The sequence below is a fragment of the Notamacropus eugenii genome, chromosome 7 (genome assembly GCF_028372415.1).
Source record: "Notamacropus eugenii isolate mMacEug1 chromosome 7, mMacEug1.pri_v2, whole genome shotgun sequence".
Taxonomy (NCBI): Eukaryota; Metazoa; Chordata; class Mammalia; order Diprotodontia; family Macropodidae; genus Notamacropus; species Notamacropus eugenii.
In genome coordinates this window covers 13,483,316-13,501,584 of record NC_092878.1, presented here as the reverse complement: position 1 = coordinate 13,501,584, position 18,269 = coordinate 13,483,316, and the positions used below count along the sequence as shown (strand labels likewise).

The following is an 18,269-nucleotide window of genomic DNA, read 5'->3' as shown; positions in this document are numbered from 1 at the left end:
CACGCCAGAGTGTCAGAGACATTCCCCGAAAGGAGAATGGGATGGGTTGGCAGCAAGAACAGTTGGGGGCAGGACGGGATTGTTCTCCTTGGAAGAGTGCGTATGTGTTATATGTCATCCATGTGCTTGGCTTCAGTGCTCGTCAGCGCCTCGCTCACCCCTTCCTCAAAGAGTCGGGAGGATGAGGGCGCGGGGTTGGATTTGAGACTGTCTAGCTGGGTAACGTTTGCGGTGGCTTGATTCTCCTTCAAGTTTCGGAAATCTGTGGGACGCCTGGGTAGATGAGGCTGGCGGCGCCCAGGCAGTTGTCCTCTGGACTATTCTGTTAAGGGGTCTGGCGAGTCCTGTGGGTTTGTTCGGGGGTTCTGAAGCTCAAGTCAAAATAGAACGACAACCCTTCCTTCGAGCCGGAATCGAACCAGCGACCTAAGGATGACCACAGACTTTCTGCCTCTACAGTCCTCCGCTCTACCAGCTGAGCTATCGAAGGGGGAACGCTACCACCTCTGTACGCTGCCTACTTGAAGAGTGCGGGAAATGCCCGTCCTGGAATGGAACTATTTGGTTTTTTCTTCCGTTCTTCTATACATCCACAGAAGCCATCCTTTCCTTTAATCCATCCTTCCTCGTCCCCCTTCTTCCAACCCTGCCTTCTTTCCTTATGTCTTCCCTCTCGGCCTCCCTCCCTTCCATTCTTTCTCCGTAAATATTTGGGCATTTCTTGCACGTGCAGAGGAGTTGTGCGCTGGAGCCCACAGGTTGACCCAACTCAACAATGGAGTCTCCAAGTATCTTTAAGAAGGCAACACTCCAACTGGCCTGGAAACGTCTTGGTCCTGATTGCTACCAAAATGCGGGCGTACAAATACATATGTATGTCGAGGTTTAGGAGGAAAACACGCATCCAGCGGAGCGCTTGCTTTCCCAGTTTTCTAAAATCAGCCTAGTTGCCCAACATGGCCCAGCTTTCACGTGGAAGCCCAGTCTCGGAGCTCCTCCAAGTCACCTTCTGCAAGACTCACTTGAGCCTGCCTCGATGAGCTCGAGCAGACTAGTTAGTCTGCAGTTCAGGGTCAAGCAGTGCGAAGCGTCAAAGGTTAGTTAGTCAGCCGTTTGGGGAAGCGTAAGGAAGCGGTTGGTGGCTGTGGGGTGTTGTCCAGGGGTAGAAAGAAGGTGCGGCAAGGGAGGAGGGATGGGATGCTCTCTGTTTTTGGTAGCGTGACTTCGTCGAGCTTTCTCTGGGAAGTTTTGGAAAGGCGCGGGCCGCTTGAGCGTTGCCGGAAGGTGCCTTTGTTTGTCCGTGTCTGTCTCCCCATCAGGCAGCTGAGAAGAAGAGCCGTGGTTGCTGAGAAAGTCGCCTTTTGTGAGGCGACGTCTTTCTTTGGGACGTGTCCAAAAGACAGGGCACCTCCTTCGAGCCGGAGTCGAACCAGCGACCTAAGGATAGCTAGGGACACCGTGCCTCTACAGTCCTCCGCTCTACCAACTGAGCTATCGAAGGGCGCACGAGAGCGAAATCGCGGACGTCTCTTTTTAAAGGAGTGGCACTGCTTGGCGCTACATCTTCTCTTGCCTTCTTCAGAACCAAGCAAATCATGCCATGTGGCACACTAGGCCTAGGAGCACGTTTCCCACCCGCTCCCAACCGCACTCGAAACGATGGCCACCCTCGCCACGCCCACGGTGTCTATGTGCAGCTCTTCCCCCAAACATACGCTTCACTTCCAATTCCCGCTGCGCCGTCCACCACCCGACTCCTTCTGCCCGCCGTCTTTGCGCTGCCCTCGACTCCTCTGCGAAGCGCTTGGAGAAACCACGGCTCGTTCACTCGCCTTCCTTCTCAACGCTTTTCTTTCTCCCCACCCCCGTGTCCAGTTCACTGCCCACCTCGTTCCTGCTCTTTTTGCTCCGAACTGGCTTTCCTTTAAAACGATTCTTTTGATCACACCCTAAGTTGCAGATGAGTGACAGGTGACCCTCATGGCACAAGAGCGGAACTATTTGCTGCAAAAAAGGGGGGTGGGGGGCGCCTTGTGTGAGAGAGATTACAATGAGGTTTCCCGTGCTTGAGGCTCTCATTTTTTGAGCACGGTTTCATTTTTGTCTTTGTATCCCCGGCACCCGGCACAGGGACTGGCACCTATTAGCACAAGACACGGACTTTAATGATGCTTGCTGAATGAACGAACCTATATCGAACTGACGAGTGAACGAAGCAGTGGAGACACGCCCAGCTCAAGAGCTGCTGGGTCATTTGCAAAATCAGAGACGTGATTCCTGGCATGTGGGTGTTCCAGCCCCTTAACTTTTAGCATCGTCCCAGATGGCTCCTTTCGCCCACGTTCAGGTTTCGGGATCCCAAATTTCCACTTGGAGAAAGGTAGCATTCTTCTTCATATGTATAATAGTTTGGATGGGAGCTGCATATTCTAGCTACAGCTCTATCCAGCCCTCCCTCTTCAGCTGGGAAAGCACGGGATAGTAAAGAAGTCTTTGGGTAGGACTGTTGGCCTGAGAATCATTTCCCTTTGGAAAGAGTGCTGTAATTGTGACAGCCATGTTGGGTAGGGACAGCAATTGGGAGATATCAGGATAGAGACAGAAATAGGAACAGGGAATGACATGGACATGGGATTTCATTACTGTGAGGGAATTCCAGGACTAGGAAGTCCCCAGCGTCAGTGTAGGTCAGCAGCTTTCCAATAAATACGTGTTTATTAAGCACCTACTAAGTGACAATCACTTTGTTAAGCTCTGGAAATACAAAAAGAGGGGACGGTCTTTGCCCCCAAGAGGTTTACAATGTGACGGAGAAGACAATGGGCAAACGAATATACATACAGCTGCAAGCAGTGCAAATAGGAAATAATTAACGGAGGTAAGACAGTGAAATGCAGAGGGGTTAAAGAATGCTTCTAGTAAAGGATGGGATTTTATCTGGGACTTAGAAGCCAGGGAAGTTAGTAGTTGGAGGGGACGAGGGAGAGTATTCCAGGAATGGGGGATGGCCAGAGAGAATACCACGAGCAGAGACTTCACGGAAGAGGCAGGAGGCCAAGGTCACTGGATAGAAGAGTTCCGGTTCTGGAGTTAGGTGTACGAAGACTGGAAAAGTAGTACGGGGCTTAATTATGAAGAACTTTGAATGGCAGAAGATTTTTGTATTCTATCTTGAAAGCAATAGGAAGCCACTGGAGTTTATTGTGGTCGGGGGGTGGGGGGTGGGGGACGCGGGACTGGGTGGTCTTTGCCGGATAAGGAGAGGAAGGTGTGCGTGACAGAATTTCAACTTTGCTTTAGGAAAAATCACCTAAGTGACTTGAATGGAGGATGTATTGGAGTGAGTTGAGACTCCGGGCAGGCAAACCCAGCAGCAGGCTATTGCAGTAGACCAGGCATGGGGAGCTGAGGGCTGCACTGGAATATCAGCAGAGGAGGCATTTTCTAGAGATGTGACAAAGGCGAAAATGACAGGCTTTGGTAACAGCTTGGATATTTAGGGGGCGGGGGCAATGTGAGAGATAGTGAGGAATCTAGAATGACCAGGTAGTGAGCCAGAGAGACTAGAAAGATAGTGTTGTTGTCCTCTACAGTAATAAGGAAAGTAGGATCGAAGGAGGTTTAGCGGGAAATGTGAGCTCCAGTTTTTGAACAATTCAGTTAAAGGTGTCTACTGGATATCCAGTTTGAAATGCCTGAACGGCGATTGGACATTCGACTTTGGAGGTCAGCAGAAAGATTGGATGGAGATAGTAATTAAATCCTTTGGAGTTGATGAGACCACCTAGTGAATTAGTATAGAGGGAGAAGAGAAGAAGGTCTAAGATTATGCCTGGAGGAACACCTGAGATTAGATGGCATGATCCAGAAGAGGAGCAAGTTGACAAAGAAGGAGCAGTTAGATAGGTAGGAGGAAAGCCAGGAGAAAGCAGTGTTGGGAAAACCTAAGGGAGAAAAGAATATCAAAGCAATTTAAAAGGCTTCAGATAGGTCAAAGAGAATGAGGATTGAGAAAGTAGGATTGACTAGGCTTTTGATAAATATTTATCGAATTAATTTGGAAGCGAAGACAGCACTCCAGATGTAGTCTCCTACGAGGGGGGGAGCATAGGGAGACTATCACCTTGCTGCAAAAACCATCACTCTATTTCAGGTACGAATAAGGTATTCTATTTCAGGTATGAATAAGAGATTTAACTGCAAGAACAGTACACTGTTAGATCAGGGAAATTAGATCAGGGAAATTCAAATATTACTTGGAGTTTCTAAGAAAGAGTAAAGTGGAAGGCCCCAGCGAGATTTGAACTCGCGACCCCTGGTTTACAAGACCAGTGCTCTAACCCCTGAGCTATGGAGCCCACATAATTTTGCTTCTTTAATACAGAATCTCTGAAACACTGGACTTTTCTATACTTCTTAAGAATCTACCAGTTATTTCACATTTTGTTTGGTTCTACGGTGCAAATGTGAAAGGCTGAGTCCATTCGCTTTCCTAAACTCGAAGGGAATCCATGCCCGGTGTATTGAAGAATGGGAAGAGTAGGATTTCATAGTCGTAGTTGGTGTAGGTTCCAGTCTGTCAGACTCTGCAGTCAAAAGAGGGCTGAAAAAAGCTCACTTGTGTTTTAATAAACAGATAAAGCAATAAATGAGGAATCAGGGACACGAGTTCCCAGTTCAGTCTCAGACATTTACTAGCTGTGGACAAGTCGCCTAACCTCTGTCTGTCTCAGTTTCTTCACTTGTAAAATGGGAGTCATGATAGCAAACACCTCGCAGGGTTGTTGGGAGGCTCTAACATATGGTATTTGTAATGTACTTGGCAAACATTTAAAAAGCTATATAAATTGCTAGCAATTCTTATTTTAAAAAGAGCACCCGATACTCTGTCGAAGAGAAAAAACTGCCATTTCTTCCCTGCGAAATTAGCGTGATTTATAGTGACTCTGGAAAATCTCTGGTTATCTTGGATTTTGTATTGAGCAAGAAGAGAGTGACAGGTCCAGAGACATAAGTAGAACTTGACTTGGGGGAGTTGAAAGCTGGTTGGCTTGTACAGGATGTGGCGTGAAGAAATGAGCAAGATGCCCTAGACAAGTCACTTAACTCATCTAAGCCTCAGTTTCCTCCTGCCGACTCTCCATCTAGATCTATGATCCCAGACTAGAATGGACAAGTGTAGATGGCCTACTGACCAGCTTCATTGACTCAAGAGCTTTCTTGTCCTGCCAATTTCTTAGGATGCCAGGGTGAGCCAGTAAATTATTCATGATCTGGGAAAAGCAGAAACAAAACAAACAAACAAAAACATGCATTGTTTTAAAGGTAACAGACTGAAATCATCCTAGGCGGGATAGTTAAGTCCCAGAGAATGACTGGTGGTTTAGGCAGGAGGCAGGCTGGGAGGTATGGAGGGAGAGAAGTGTTATTCTGGTTCATTAATCAAGAAACAACGGTCAAAGCAGAGGGGTATCGTTTGACTTTGGACTTGCCGCGTTTCGTTTAGTGTCTGTATTGAAGGAAGTTTAGAAAGATCTTGAGAGTTACCTAATAATCCTTGGTGATAAGCGAGGTTGAGGTAGAGAGAGGTAGCTGGGAAGACGCATGTAAACTTAGATGTCTTTGTGGGGCTAAGGATGCGTGCTGGTGGTGGTTGCACCAGAATTTGCTAAGCGCGTGTTCCCGGGGCAGAGGTGTTGGAGGCAGAGGATGCAGTGTCCAAAGTCCCCGCGTCTGTGCTGCAGGAAATTGAAACACTTGTGTATGTTGTTTCTGGAGTGAGAGTGATGGTGAAAGGTGTATATTGAACAAAGTAGGAGGTGTGGGAAAGTGACTGTAAGATGGAGGGAGGGATAACTGAAAGGGAGAAGAGAGCAGTTTTAGGGAATCTTCAGAGAGGTAACTCCTAACAAATGTTTCTCAGGGAAACTGTACTTTATGTATTCTAATATACTTCTGGGGGGAGACTAAGCTGGTGCTTTCGTGGTTCGTTGGTCTAGGGGTATGATTCTCGCTTAGGGTGCGAGAGTTCCCGGGCTCTAATCCCGGACGAGCCCTCCTCTTTTTGTAAGTCTAGGTTTGCACAAGTTGGTAAGAAAGAGTGTAATGAGACGCCGCCAGATGTATCTGGAAACTCACTTTGCTGTTGTTGGGAAACAATTTTTGTGTGACCACTCTACTCCTCCTTTTATTATTCATACTCTGAAAAATTGAATGCTGAATTTCTAGTATTGAGTTCACCACCGAATAAAGCTAGATCTTTGTAAAACAGACCAAGTACTTCTATTATGCTAAATCTTCCTGCCTTGCAGTTGTACTTTGTAGACTCTCCACCATCGCTTAAGAGGCTGAAACTCCTGGTCCGGTCTGCGGCAGCCTGCGGCCCATTCTACTAACAGCGCGGCCACTCACTCCACAGATCACTTGGTAAAAGCAGATGTGCGCAGAAAATGGAAGAACGCCGACACCTGAGAAATAGCTAAATGCACACTTCCATAGATTCATTAATAAATAGGTGGATAAATAAGGGGGGAAAAAAAATCTTCATCTTGGCTTTTCAAACTGTCACTTTTCAGTCTTTCCCAGCCCTCTTAATTCTTCTCCCAGTCCCTCGCCTGCCTTTCCTTCTAACCACTGTATTGGAACTCGGTGGCTTTGTTTTTTTCACTTTGAGGGGTTCGGTTTAGGTAGGATGTGCTTTTCTGAATAACCTGGCATGAAAGGTCGGAGACTGGGTGGAATGAAATAGCGGCCAGTGGCTTCACACTTAGAACAGATGGCTTAACTCTATTTACCAGAAGGAATGAAAAGTCTTGAACTCTCACCATGATTCTCTTCAATTTTTTCAACTTCATTAAACAAGTACCTTCTGCTCCTCTCCTCAAGTTGACAAAGAAAATCAGTGCTATACTTGACCTGGAGCTTCAATTCTCCCTCTTCCCACTTTCTCTCTTCTCCAGTGTCTATGATGTCTGTGCCTCTCTGTGCCTCTCTGTCTGCCTCTCTGTCTCTCTGTCTCTGTCTCTCTCCTTCCCCCTTCCTCCACTCTGTCTCCGTTTTTGTCTGTCTGTCTCTGGGTCTGCCTTCCTGTTTCTCATTTTCAGCATTTTCCACTGCAGAGGCCTTACTAGCTGCCCACAAACCTACCTGGATCTCCCCAACCCTATTTAAAAACAAAACAAAACACAACTTCCCCATTAACTCTTATATTTCCATCTAGCTACTGTTCCTTTTCACTTCAAGGTTAAATGTCTTGGGAAAAACTCTACAGTGGACTCCTCCATTTCTTCCCTAACCACTTTCTCCTCATCAAGTTGAAGACTCTTTCCCTCCTCCACCACTCCACTAACAGTATTTCCTCTTAAATCAATCCCCTTTGACCTACTACTAGATATCTCCAGTGTCTTCTCTTTAGTGATCGACCTTCTCCTCTCTGCATATCTTGAAATTGTTGCTTGACAGGTTTATTGATTGTCAGGCAGCTCCAAAGTCAAACTGCATTTCACCCATTGGGTTCTATGACAAGCCTCCTAGCTATCACCATTGCATAGCTTTATTTTCACCTCTTTCTCTACAACTAAAATTTTAGGAATTCTTACTTTCACTGCAACATTACTATGATTGAAGATTCTTCTAGCATGGTTCTCCACATTCAGCAGGTAAGGACCCCTTTCCTCCAAACACTGCATCTAGTCATTTTCTCCTTGTGATGTTCCTTGGGTGCTTCTCTTCCTTATTTCTTCTCAAGAATTCCCATTTCTTATTTATGGTGATTATATACTCTATATCCCAGAATTAGTATTCTGAGAAATGAAGTCTTGGTCTGATGGGACTGTGCCTACTGCACAACAGTCTTAGAAGTATAGCCTTGCTATCCTCTGGCCCATTACAAAATTTGCCCACAAGAAAGATGCAAGACTCTTATGGGGTGGCCTAGATCTCTCCTTATCTCAAGAGCTTGCTGGTTCTGCCAACACTGTAGACTGGCCATTAATTGTCATGGAAAGATGGGGATTTATATTGTGTTCATACTCAGAAGTAAACAAAGAGAGCTGATATATTTGCAAATAACTCCTCGAGGGCAATTAGACCCCAAACACATTTGAATATACCTACCCTGAGTAAGACAGACAAAGACACCTACATAATTTGGTCTTTGATATTTAGTGGATGCATTCAAGACGCTTTAGAATGCTAAGGAATCTACTCTTGCTAATAGCAAATTCAGCAAATAGAAAGGTAAAACATTTCACAGGAGAGACAAGGGTAGAGAAAGGGAGATCTGAAAAGGGAGGACAGAGGATGTTTTTGGCATGCAATGTCAGGGTTTATTATCTGAAAAAAATAATACAGAGGAAGCAGAGGTGGAGGACTGGTAATGTTGGAAATTTATTCTCATCTAGATGGAAGAGGAAACTATACATCTGGAAGGGCATAGAATTCTTCTGAACATGTAGAGAGGTGAGAAAACTGGGGGGAAATTGAAGCAAAAATGCAAATGTAAAGTTTGCAATAAACATTGACAAAGCTGGCAAGAAAAAAAGAAACAACTACAGTTATAAAAGCTCTAAGATAAACTATGATGAGTCTTTAGTCACTGCTTCCTTCATCTACCAGAAATGTTCAACTTGGTTCAGAACTTTCCAGAGCTTTTTGAGGTGGCCAAAACAAAATAAAATGTAATTGGGAAATATTTAACAATATAAATAAAATACAATAATACACAGATAATATTAATATGTGATTTTCTAAGTCAATATACAGCCCTGAGGGACTCTTATGTATGGTTTAGTGGTCCCTTGTTTCTATCTGAGTTTGATACCAATGGTTTAAAGCACTGAGAGTTTTAGGCAGTATTTGAAAGCAGCTCTTCCTGGCTGTGAAGCTGGTTGGGTATCCACTATACCAAGTTGTAGGCAAATTAAAACATTTTTGCCTTTCTAGCTCACATTCATCAGACCGGAAAAGATGTAAAAAAATGACATTTATTGAAAGGGCTATGGGAGAGTAGACACAGGAATTCCCTACTGGTTGAATTGTAAAATGGTCCAGTCATTCTGTGTAGCAATTTGGAACTATATGCCCAAAGCCACTAACCTGTGCACAGTCTTTGATCAATCCATAACATCATTATACAGTAATAATATAATAACAAAACATAATATTACACCTTCTTCCCCTCCCCCAAAGAGGTCAAAGAAAGAAGGAAAGGACTCACATGTACAAAAAAAAAATATTTATAGCAGCACTTTTCCTCACAGCGAAGAACTGGAAACAAAGTGGGTATCCATCACCTGGGACCTGGTTGAACAAATTGAGTATATCAATGTAAAGGACTATTTTATATACTGTTGCAGATGATGAAAATGATGGATTCATAGTATTTTGAGAAGATCTGTATGAACTGATGCAGAGTAAAGGAGGCAGAAGTAGGAGGAAAAATTAGAGTGACCTGCATTGAAAAGAATAATAACTAGGAAAGACTCTAGAATGAAATATACAATGACGAGTCAAAATACCACCTCTTGGCAGAGAGGTAATTGACTAGTAATAAAGAAGCCATTTATTGTCACACAAAGCCAATGTGTTGATTTTATTTGTATTAATCAATTTATTTGTTATAGAAAAAGTATTTTACTGAGGTGTGTCATTGAGAATGGGGGGGGGGGGGGGAGGAATGATAAGGACACTTCCAAAAAAGAGAAAAATAAGTACTTTACTGAATCGCTTAAAAAAACAAGAGAAAGAAAACAGAAGGAAGAAGACAAAGACAAGCATGGCAATATTGGAACTACCACGTTAATTTGAAATATGTGGTTAATGTGAAATATGGATAATTTACAACTTCCTATTCAGTCCTTTTTCCCTATTCTTATTTGTGTAGGGAAGCTCATTTTTCTGGTTTTTGTTTTTTACATCTGTCAAGTTCAAAACAATAGAAAGAATAATATTGGCTGGCAAGTGGCATACGACATTTGCTAGTGGTGTGCCCTCTGAGAAGTCATTCAACTTCTGCGTACTTAGTTTCCCCTGAAATTTGTGTCCTTTAATAGTTCTGAGCAGAGATTGTATCGGGCCTTTGGTGAAGTTGCACGAAGCAGTACTGTAAGATACTTCTCTTCCTGAGAAAGACTGTCCTGGAAAGGAGCACAGAGATCTCCCTTTTCTTTCGATCCCTATTCAGGCGGGGAATTTTTGAACTTTGTTCAAAGGTGGTGGTTTTATAGGCGATCTTACAGTTACAATTACATACCTGGGTCTAAACAAAATCGCAGTACTTCCTTCGAGCCGGAGTCGAACCAGCGACCTAAGGATTTCTAGGTGTATGTATTCCTACAGTCCTCCGCTCTACCAACTGAGCTATCGAAGGGTACACATAAGAAGATTGGCGTGCGTCCTATTTTTAAAGGTGTGGTGCTAGTCGGCGCCAAATCGTTTATTGCTTCCTTATTTCTACTCAAGGAAATTATGCCATTACAGACATTTAGCCTGGGAGTACAGCAAGTACATTTTCCATGTGCTTTTAGCCACTGCCTTAACATTAACCACTCCGGAAGTGTCTAGCTTCTTTTCTCCTTACAAACACAAGCTCTTTTCGAATTCCCTCAGTCAATCACTCTACTTCTAACCATATTTTCCCCTTTGCCTTCTACTTTCCTAGAAAACACTTGAAATCACCGCGGAAAGGGGTTCATTCACTTTCCTTCCTTTCCAAATTGCTTCCCAATAAAGCTCGTATTTTGCAGCTCCAAAAAGAGAGATTGCCCCTCTAACCCTTCTGCTTCAGCCCCAGGACATGAACGACTTCATCTTTCTCGACTTCGTAGATAGTTAAAGCAATCTGCTTAGACTGTACAATAACATAATAGAAAGGTTATATATTGTGACCAGGTTTGGTTTATAAAAGTAATGTAGGACTGGTTGAACATTAAGAAGACCATACATATAATAAATCATGTTAGTACGAATAATAAAAGCATGTGATCTTAATAACAGGTCTCCAAAAGACTTCTGGCAAAATCCAGCTCTTAATATAGGAATGAATCATTCGGATGCACCTCATTAAACTTGGTAAGTTAAATCATATATTTCAAACCGCCAATGAACTATGGCATCTTCAGCGAAGACACAGAGGACAGTGCCTTCCTTACGAAGGACTTGGATTGATAAAATTATCTTTAGAAAGTTTGCATTTTACAACCATTAGAGTTCATTCCATCCCCTCTTCCCCAAGACCTTTCTCCATTCATGACCTGCAGATTCTTGGCCTTCGGTTAATGCCTAACATTTGATCTTTCTTCTTCTGCAGAAATGCTAAGTTGCACTTGAAAAAGTAACAGAATCCCATTTTTTATTTACTGCACATCACAAATAACCTCTCTTGGTGCTGACCAGCTCCGCAGTCTTTCTACCCTCCTATGGACTTAGGTGTCCTACATATTTATTTCTCTACTATAATAACCCCTTCCTTCTCTCCTCTCCTTGTCTCTTCCGTACCATCATCTTCGTACCCATATTTTTGAGGAGAAAATTATTTTATTTATTTTAGAAAAGAGGTTCTTGAACTTCATTTCTAAAAGTATTGTGTCATTACTCACTCACTTCCTCCAAAATGCATGGTATTTTTAAAACTAAGGAGAGTAGAATGTCCAACTCAAACCTTCTATATAAACTCTGATGCTTTTATAAAAATCCTTTTAGATGGCAGCGGTGGGATTCGAACCCACGCCCCCGAAGAGACTGGAGCCTTAATCCAGCGCCTTAGACCGCTCGGCCACGCTACCATGCCGCTTTCTCCTCTTTTTTTTTATTGGTCAGTTTATAAGGATTGATTAGACACTTGCTACGTGCCAGGTATACTAAATTTGGAATGCCAAGACAAAAATGCAGTCCCTACTCTCTAGTAGCTCTTAGCCAAGGCGGGAAACCAACATAAAAACAACTACGCATAAACAAGATATGGACTGAACAGAATGTTGATAATCCACGTAGGATGAACGCTAGCATGCATAGCGGGGATCAGGAAAGGCCTCTCATAGAAGGTAGGGTTTTAGCTGGAATATGAAGGAAGTCAAGGAAGCCAGGGAAGCCAAGGGTTTGAGAGGAGGAGGAAGAGAGAGCAATTCTGTGTTGGAGATGAGCAGTGATAATTCCGGAATTTCGGAGACTGAATGTCTATTACGGGAAACAGTCAGGAAGCCAGTGTCACTGGACTGCAAAGTAGGTGAAGAGTGGGGGAAGGATGGAGAGAGGAAAGTAGGAAGAAGACAGGAAAGGGAGGAAGGGGACAGGTTATGAAGGTTTTTGAAAATCAAACAAGATTTGATATTTTATGCTGGAGGTTAAACGCAGCCACTGGAGTTTATTGAATAGCGGGACCACGTGGTCAATCTTGCATTTTAGGAAAATCGATTTGACAACTGAGTGGAGGAATGATTGAATTGGTGAGATACTTGAGGCAGGGAGACCAATCATAGGCTGTTGCAATAGTCCAGGCATGAGGTCTTGGGGCTGAGAGGGGTTTCAGTGAAACAATTCTGAAAGTGATTTCAGTGTCAGATGAGAAATGGCTGCTAGAAATAACAGTATTTGAAAAGAATGGAAGGGTGGTGGTGAGAGAGAGAGGAGTAAAGAATTACATCTAGGCTGTGAGCTCGGGTGACTGGGAAGATGGCGTTACTCTCAACAGTGATAAGAAACATAAGAAGAGGAGAGGGTTGGTGAAGAAGGGGTACTATATTGAGTTCTGTTTTGGACATCTTGAGTGGGAGATGTCTACTAGACTAGAGATGTCCAAGAGGCAGTTGGAGACATAAGTCTGGAAGTTAGGAGAGATGTTAGGGCTGCATTAAGTAGATCTGAGAGTTATTTATATGGAAATGATAACTGAATCCACTGATGAGATCAGATGAGAGGAGCTGATGAGATCATTATGTCAAATAGTATAGAGGAGAATAAAAGAGAAGAGGGGAGGAGAGAAGGGAGGGGAAAGGGGAAGGGGTAGGGAGAAGGGAGGGGAGGGGAGAAGAGGAGAGGAGAGGAGAAATGAGGAGAGGAGATGAGAGGGCACACCTAGGACATCCTGGAGGACACCCACCTTCTTCATCCAGGTTAAGCTATATTAAGAACCAATAAAGGAGCCTAAGGTATGATCAGACAGGTAGGAGATACATCACAATAGAGAAGTGTCATTGAAAACTAGATAGAAATTATCAAGAAGAGGGTGATGGATTAATCAATCAATCAATAAACATTTAAGTTCCTACTATGCATCAGGTACTGTGCTAAGTGCTGTGTATTAAAGGATTATATTTTTGTAAATGGTCATAACCGAATGTTGTTACGAGGGAAAATAATTTGGGCCAATGCACAAGATTGCAAAACAAAAACGAGGCTTTTAATAGAGTTGCTGATAAATAGCAGGATTGTTTTTACTGCTGGATGGTCTCAAAAACTGTCTTCAGAATAAGAAAAAGGACTTGAGTCAATATTATTTCAACTGGGAAACAACATTTGGTAAAGAAGAGAAACCAGAATTGTTTGGTCAAGGGTAGAGAAATTTAAGTGATTTAGGGGAATTTTGTAGTCTCTTGGATGTGCTTGCTACCTGCACGAAAGTATTCACTATATGTGTATGTATTTCAGCCACTGCATATGACAATTAACAAACTTCTCATTAACCTGAGATAATTTCAGCCTCCTGACTTTTGCAATCCAACAAAAATGGCAACAAGAAGGAGATTGTCCTGGTGGACATGAGACTGAGGGGAACCACTGAGTGGAAAAGCAGCCTCTACTAAGCAGGGCTACTGACCCTGCAATTTCTGTCTAAAAAGCCTCTACCCATGATCCCTCCTGCTCTGTCAGTCCTGCAAGGGGAATCTAAATGAAATAAATTCCAGGTAAGAGGCATCTGGACTGATTGTCACTTGTAGTCTGGGGAAACTGACAGTCAAGAATACATTTTGGAACTCTTTTAAAGGAGCTGGTCAGCAAATTCGTCAATCTGGTATGCTTCAGGAACTTGAAGTATTAAGTGTTTCATTTGTCTAATATCAACTATGTTGCAAATATTGTTTGTGTTTTGCGTCTTGGTAGTTCCAAACTGACTTTTTCCAGCTAAAGAAAAAAGGATATAAAGAATGAAACCTTTTCTTCAAGACTTTCCACATTTCTAACTCTAGCTAAGTTGGAGAGGCAGACAAGAGATGACACAGATAAAAGGAAAGGAATATTTTTCCTGGTCTCCAGAAATGTATTGTTTTGTAAATCAGTTAGGGACTAACTTTCAGAATATAATGTAAGTTCTCTACCATAAAGTTCCAAATTGTGATTTGAATTTTTTAAAAGAAATACTGAGGTGGGTATTGAAGCCCTCAGGAAGTACGATGTGATTAAATAACATTAGGATTACTGGTTTAGGGGTGGGGGACTGTGAAGACTTGATGATAAACTTCTATCTATTTGTGGCACTTTTTTCTAGCTCTGCTAATTCTGATCATCTGAAAAGAAAAATGTTTACTGTGCTTAGTAATTGAGAACACACTTCGTTTTCAGGTAATCCATTCCACTGTTGGATTGCTTTCATTGCTGAGAATGAGCTGAAATGGCTCCCTGTAACTTCTACTTATATTTAAAAGAGTTAGGAGTAGTGAAGTTCACCAGAGTGATGGACCTGTAGTTAGGATGACCTGAATTGGAATTCAGCCTCAGAGACTGACATGATTGTAACTGAACTTCAGTTTCTTTATTTATAAAATGGAAATAATTGTAGCACCTACTTCTAATGGTTATTATGAGGATCAAATGAGATTAGGCCCATAAAGAGCTGTGCAAATGTTAAATCCATATGTATACATGAGTGATTTTTGGTCCTAGTTGTGTAGGGTCCAACTCTAGATCCAAGCAGGGCATCTAACATCTTTTCCAGGGAAGAATCCTTCAAACAATTTATAATGGCACTCTCCCTACCCCACCCCCAGTCTCTAGGTTAATCATGCTCCATTCCTTCAGTCAATATCCATCTAACAATATAAATTACTGTTGGACCCTCACTCTCTTCACTAAGGAACTCACCTGCTCTGTGTGACATGATGTAATATTGGCCAGCCTTACTGAGTCTGCCATCTTTTTAGCTCAGTTTTGGCAATAGAAGGAAGTGAAACATTCCTAGGTCATATAACCATTGACAGAAGAAGGTTTACTTATAGCACAGAAGAGATATTAAATTGGGATATTGCAGCACTTAACTCTGGATATGGAAGATGAGAGAAAGGGAGGATTCAGGAATTAATTCTCAGTTTTCAACCTAGGTGACTGGAAATATAGTGGTGCCTTTTATAGAAATAGGTACATAAGAAAGTGAGGAGAGGTTTTCTGAAGGGCAGAAAAGAAGGAAAATAATGAGTTCTGTCAGGATTCCTATGCCAAGACCATCCCTCTCTTTTTACTCCTCTCTTTTTAATATTAGGAGACACCCTGTTTTCCAGAGCTAAGGCCCAGAAAGCAAGCTGTGACCTGATCTTAGCATAACAACAATCTTTTGTGCTCATCCTCTGGGTGAACTTTACCACAGCAAAATCCCAGAATTATTTCACACTAGCCCCAGGTGGTCCATGAGTTCAAACACACACCTGTAGGACCCATGTTCTGGTCATGAAATTCTGCTATGAATCATACATGTTACTGCTCATTGTCAGGGCTGCAGCTCACTGTGTAGCCATTGCCATATGTATCAAGATTTGGCCTCACTAAAGTGAATCTCCTTCTAGAGGAGGCCCCTCTATCTGTGTCTAGTTTCCTTCCTCCAATCGAATAAAGAGAACTTTTGGCTTATGACTGCTGTTGGCTCTATTTTAATTTTATTTTATTTTCTTAGAGTTAACTGTGGTTGTGATGACTTGTGTAATCTCTGATAATTTGCAAATTTAACTGTGGCTATGATAACATGTGTGAGCTATTTGATATTTTTAGAGTTAACAGCAGTGGCATAACTTCTATGACTTTTTGGTCATTTGTTTTCAGACTTGACAGTTCTATTTTGTACATCTTGACCCTCACAGGCTCCGATTTATAGCCACACATAAGGAGAATCAGATGTGTAATGGGTCAAATACTACTAGAGTTTCTAAGGATGATTTGAAAATAAGATGGACAATTTCTTTAAACACTATTTCTAAGCTGTCGTTTGTGACTATTGGCATCACTCCCCATGGGATTTATTTGAATTCAATTAAAATGAGCAAACATTGGTTGAGTCTCTATTGTGTGCAGACACTCTGGTAAAAGTTAAGACTGATATCTGATGCCTACGATCATGAAGTTTACAATTTAAGCTAACAAAATGGGACCAACATTACCATCTTATACTAACCTTTTCGATAGAGAAAGGAATTAAGATAACACGTATTCAATATTTTCAGTAAAACTCAAATCAATATTATTAATCTAGGGTATTGAATTTCAAGAAACACAGCTATTAATTCTATTAAGAACCATCCAAAGGTAATTTTGATTATATCAAATTGAAAAGTTTTTGTACAAACAAACAATACAGCCAAGATTAGAAAGAAAACTGGGAAAGAATTTTTATAACCACTGTCTGATCAAGGCCTTATTTCTAAAAACATATGGAGAACTGAGTCAAATTTATAAGAATACAAGTCATTCTCCAATTGATAAATGGCCAAAGGATATGAACAGGCAGTTTTCAGATGAAGAAATTAAAGTTATCTTTAGTCATTAAAAAAAGTTCTAAATCACTATCGATAAGAAAAATGCAAATCAAAACAGCTCCGAGGTACCACATCATACCTATCAGATTGGCTAACATGACAAAACAGGAAAATTATAAATTCTGGAGAAGATGTGGGAAAATTGGAACACTATAGCATTGTTGATCAAGGCGTGAACTGATTCAACCATTCTGGAGAGCAATTTGGAGCTTTGCCCAAGGAGCTATAAAACTCTGCATACCCTTTGACTTAGCAATACCACTTCTAGGTTTGTATCCAAAAAAGATCATACAAATGGGTAAAGGACCCACATGTGCAAAAATATTTATAGCAGCTCTTTTTGTGGTGGCAAAGAATTAAAAATTCCCTATCAGTTAGGGAATGACTGAATAAGTTGTGGTATATGAATGCAATGGAATACTATTGTGCTATAAGAAATGATGAACAGGCAGACTTCAGAAAAACCTGGAAAGACTTGAATGAACGGATGCTGAATGAAGTGAGCAGAACCAGGAGAACATTATACACAGTAACAGCCATAATGTGCAATGACTCACTTTGATAGACTTATCTCTTCTTAGCAATGCAAGGATCCAAGACAACTCCAAAGGACTCATGATGGAAAATGCTGTCCACATCCAGAAAAAGAAGTATGGAGACTGAATGCAGATTAAAGCATATTATTAGCTCTCTCTCTCTCTCTCTCTCTCTCTCTCTCTCTTTCTCTTCTTTCTTGTGGTTTGTCCCATTGGTTCTAATTCTTCTTTACAACATGCCTAATGTGAAAACAGGTTCATTATGAATGTATATGTAGCACCTATATAAAATTACACCATCTTGGGGTGGGGGAGGGGACAGTTGGGAAGAAAATTTGGAACTCAAAATCTTATGGAAGTAAGTGTTGAAAAACAAAAATAAGTAAACAATTTTTTAAAAAAAAGAACAATTTAAAAAAAAAAACCTTCCAAAATATTCCTCCTCCCTATAGCTGAGTCAGTGAAGGATGCAAGTCAGACTAATCATGAGAAAATTACAGACATTGATACAAATACATATAAATGGTTAGACACAGATTCCCCAAGTCACTTTAAAATTTCTTTTTAAAAAATTTATTTATTTTATTTTTTAATTTATAAAGTAAAACAAGCATTCCCATAACATAGTAGAATTTAAAAAAAGATGATTGCTCATGAAACTGCAGATCTATTATGTACAACTTGCCATTCCTTTTAAGTATATAATGCAGTTTTCATGTAAATTTTTTCTTTTTCTTCTCTCCTCTCCTAGAGATGGCTACTATTAGCCACAAATATGTATACACACACATGCACATATATGCATATACATATACATACACACATACATTTATGTAAAATCATTCTATACATCTACTTTTAAAAACATTTTTTGTTTAAAGTTTTGAGTTAAAATTCTGTCCCTGCCTTTCCCTTCCGCTCCCCCTTTCCTGAGATGTTAAGCAATCTGATATAGGTTATGCATGTGTAATTATATAAAATATTTCCATACTAGTCATTG

At 41.6% G+C, this 18,269-nt stretch overlaps 5 non-coding genes across 5 annotated transcripts; all 5 read right to left on the bottom strand.

The window, feature by feature from the left end:
- Window positions 1-398: 398 nt before the first annotated feature.
- Window positions 399-490, bottom strand: TRNAY-GUA (transfer RNA tyrosine (anticodon GUA)). Its single transcript is given in 2 exon segments — window positions 399-434; window positions 454-490. It is a non-coding gene; the product is annotated as a tRNA-Tyr (tRNA).
- A 919-nt stretch (window positions 491-1,409) lies between these two features.
- Window positions 1,410-1,501, bottom strand: TRNAY-GUA (transfer RNA tyrosine (anticodon GUA)). The gene is given in 2 exon segments: window positions 1,410-1,445; window positions 1,465-1,501. It is a non-coding gene; the product is annotated as a tRNA-Tyr (tRNA).
- Window positions 1,502-4,285: 2,784 nt separating this feature from the next.
- TRNAT-UGU (transfer RNA threonine (anticodon UGU)) lies at window positions 4,286-4,358 on the bottom strand. The gene has a single exon. It is a non-coding gene; the product is annotated as a tRNA-Thr (tRNA).
- A 5,920-nt stretch (window positions 4,359-10,278) lies between these two features.
- On the bottom strand, window positions 10,279-10,369 carry TRNAY-GUA (transfer RNA tyrosine (anticodon GUA)). Its single transcript is given in 2 exon segments — window positions 10,279-10,314; window positions 10,333-10,369. It is a non-coding gene; the product is annotated as a tRNA-Tyr (tRNA).
- A 1,332-nt stretch (window positions 10,370-11,701) lies between these two features.
- TRNAL-AAG (transfer RNA leucine (anticodon AAG)) lies at window positions 11,702-11,783 on the bottom strand. Its single transcript has one exon. It is a non-coding gene; the product is annotated as a tRNA-Leu (tRNA).
- Window positions 11,784-18,269: the final 6,486 nt, after the last annotated feature.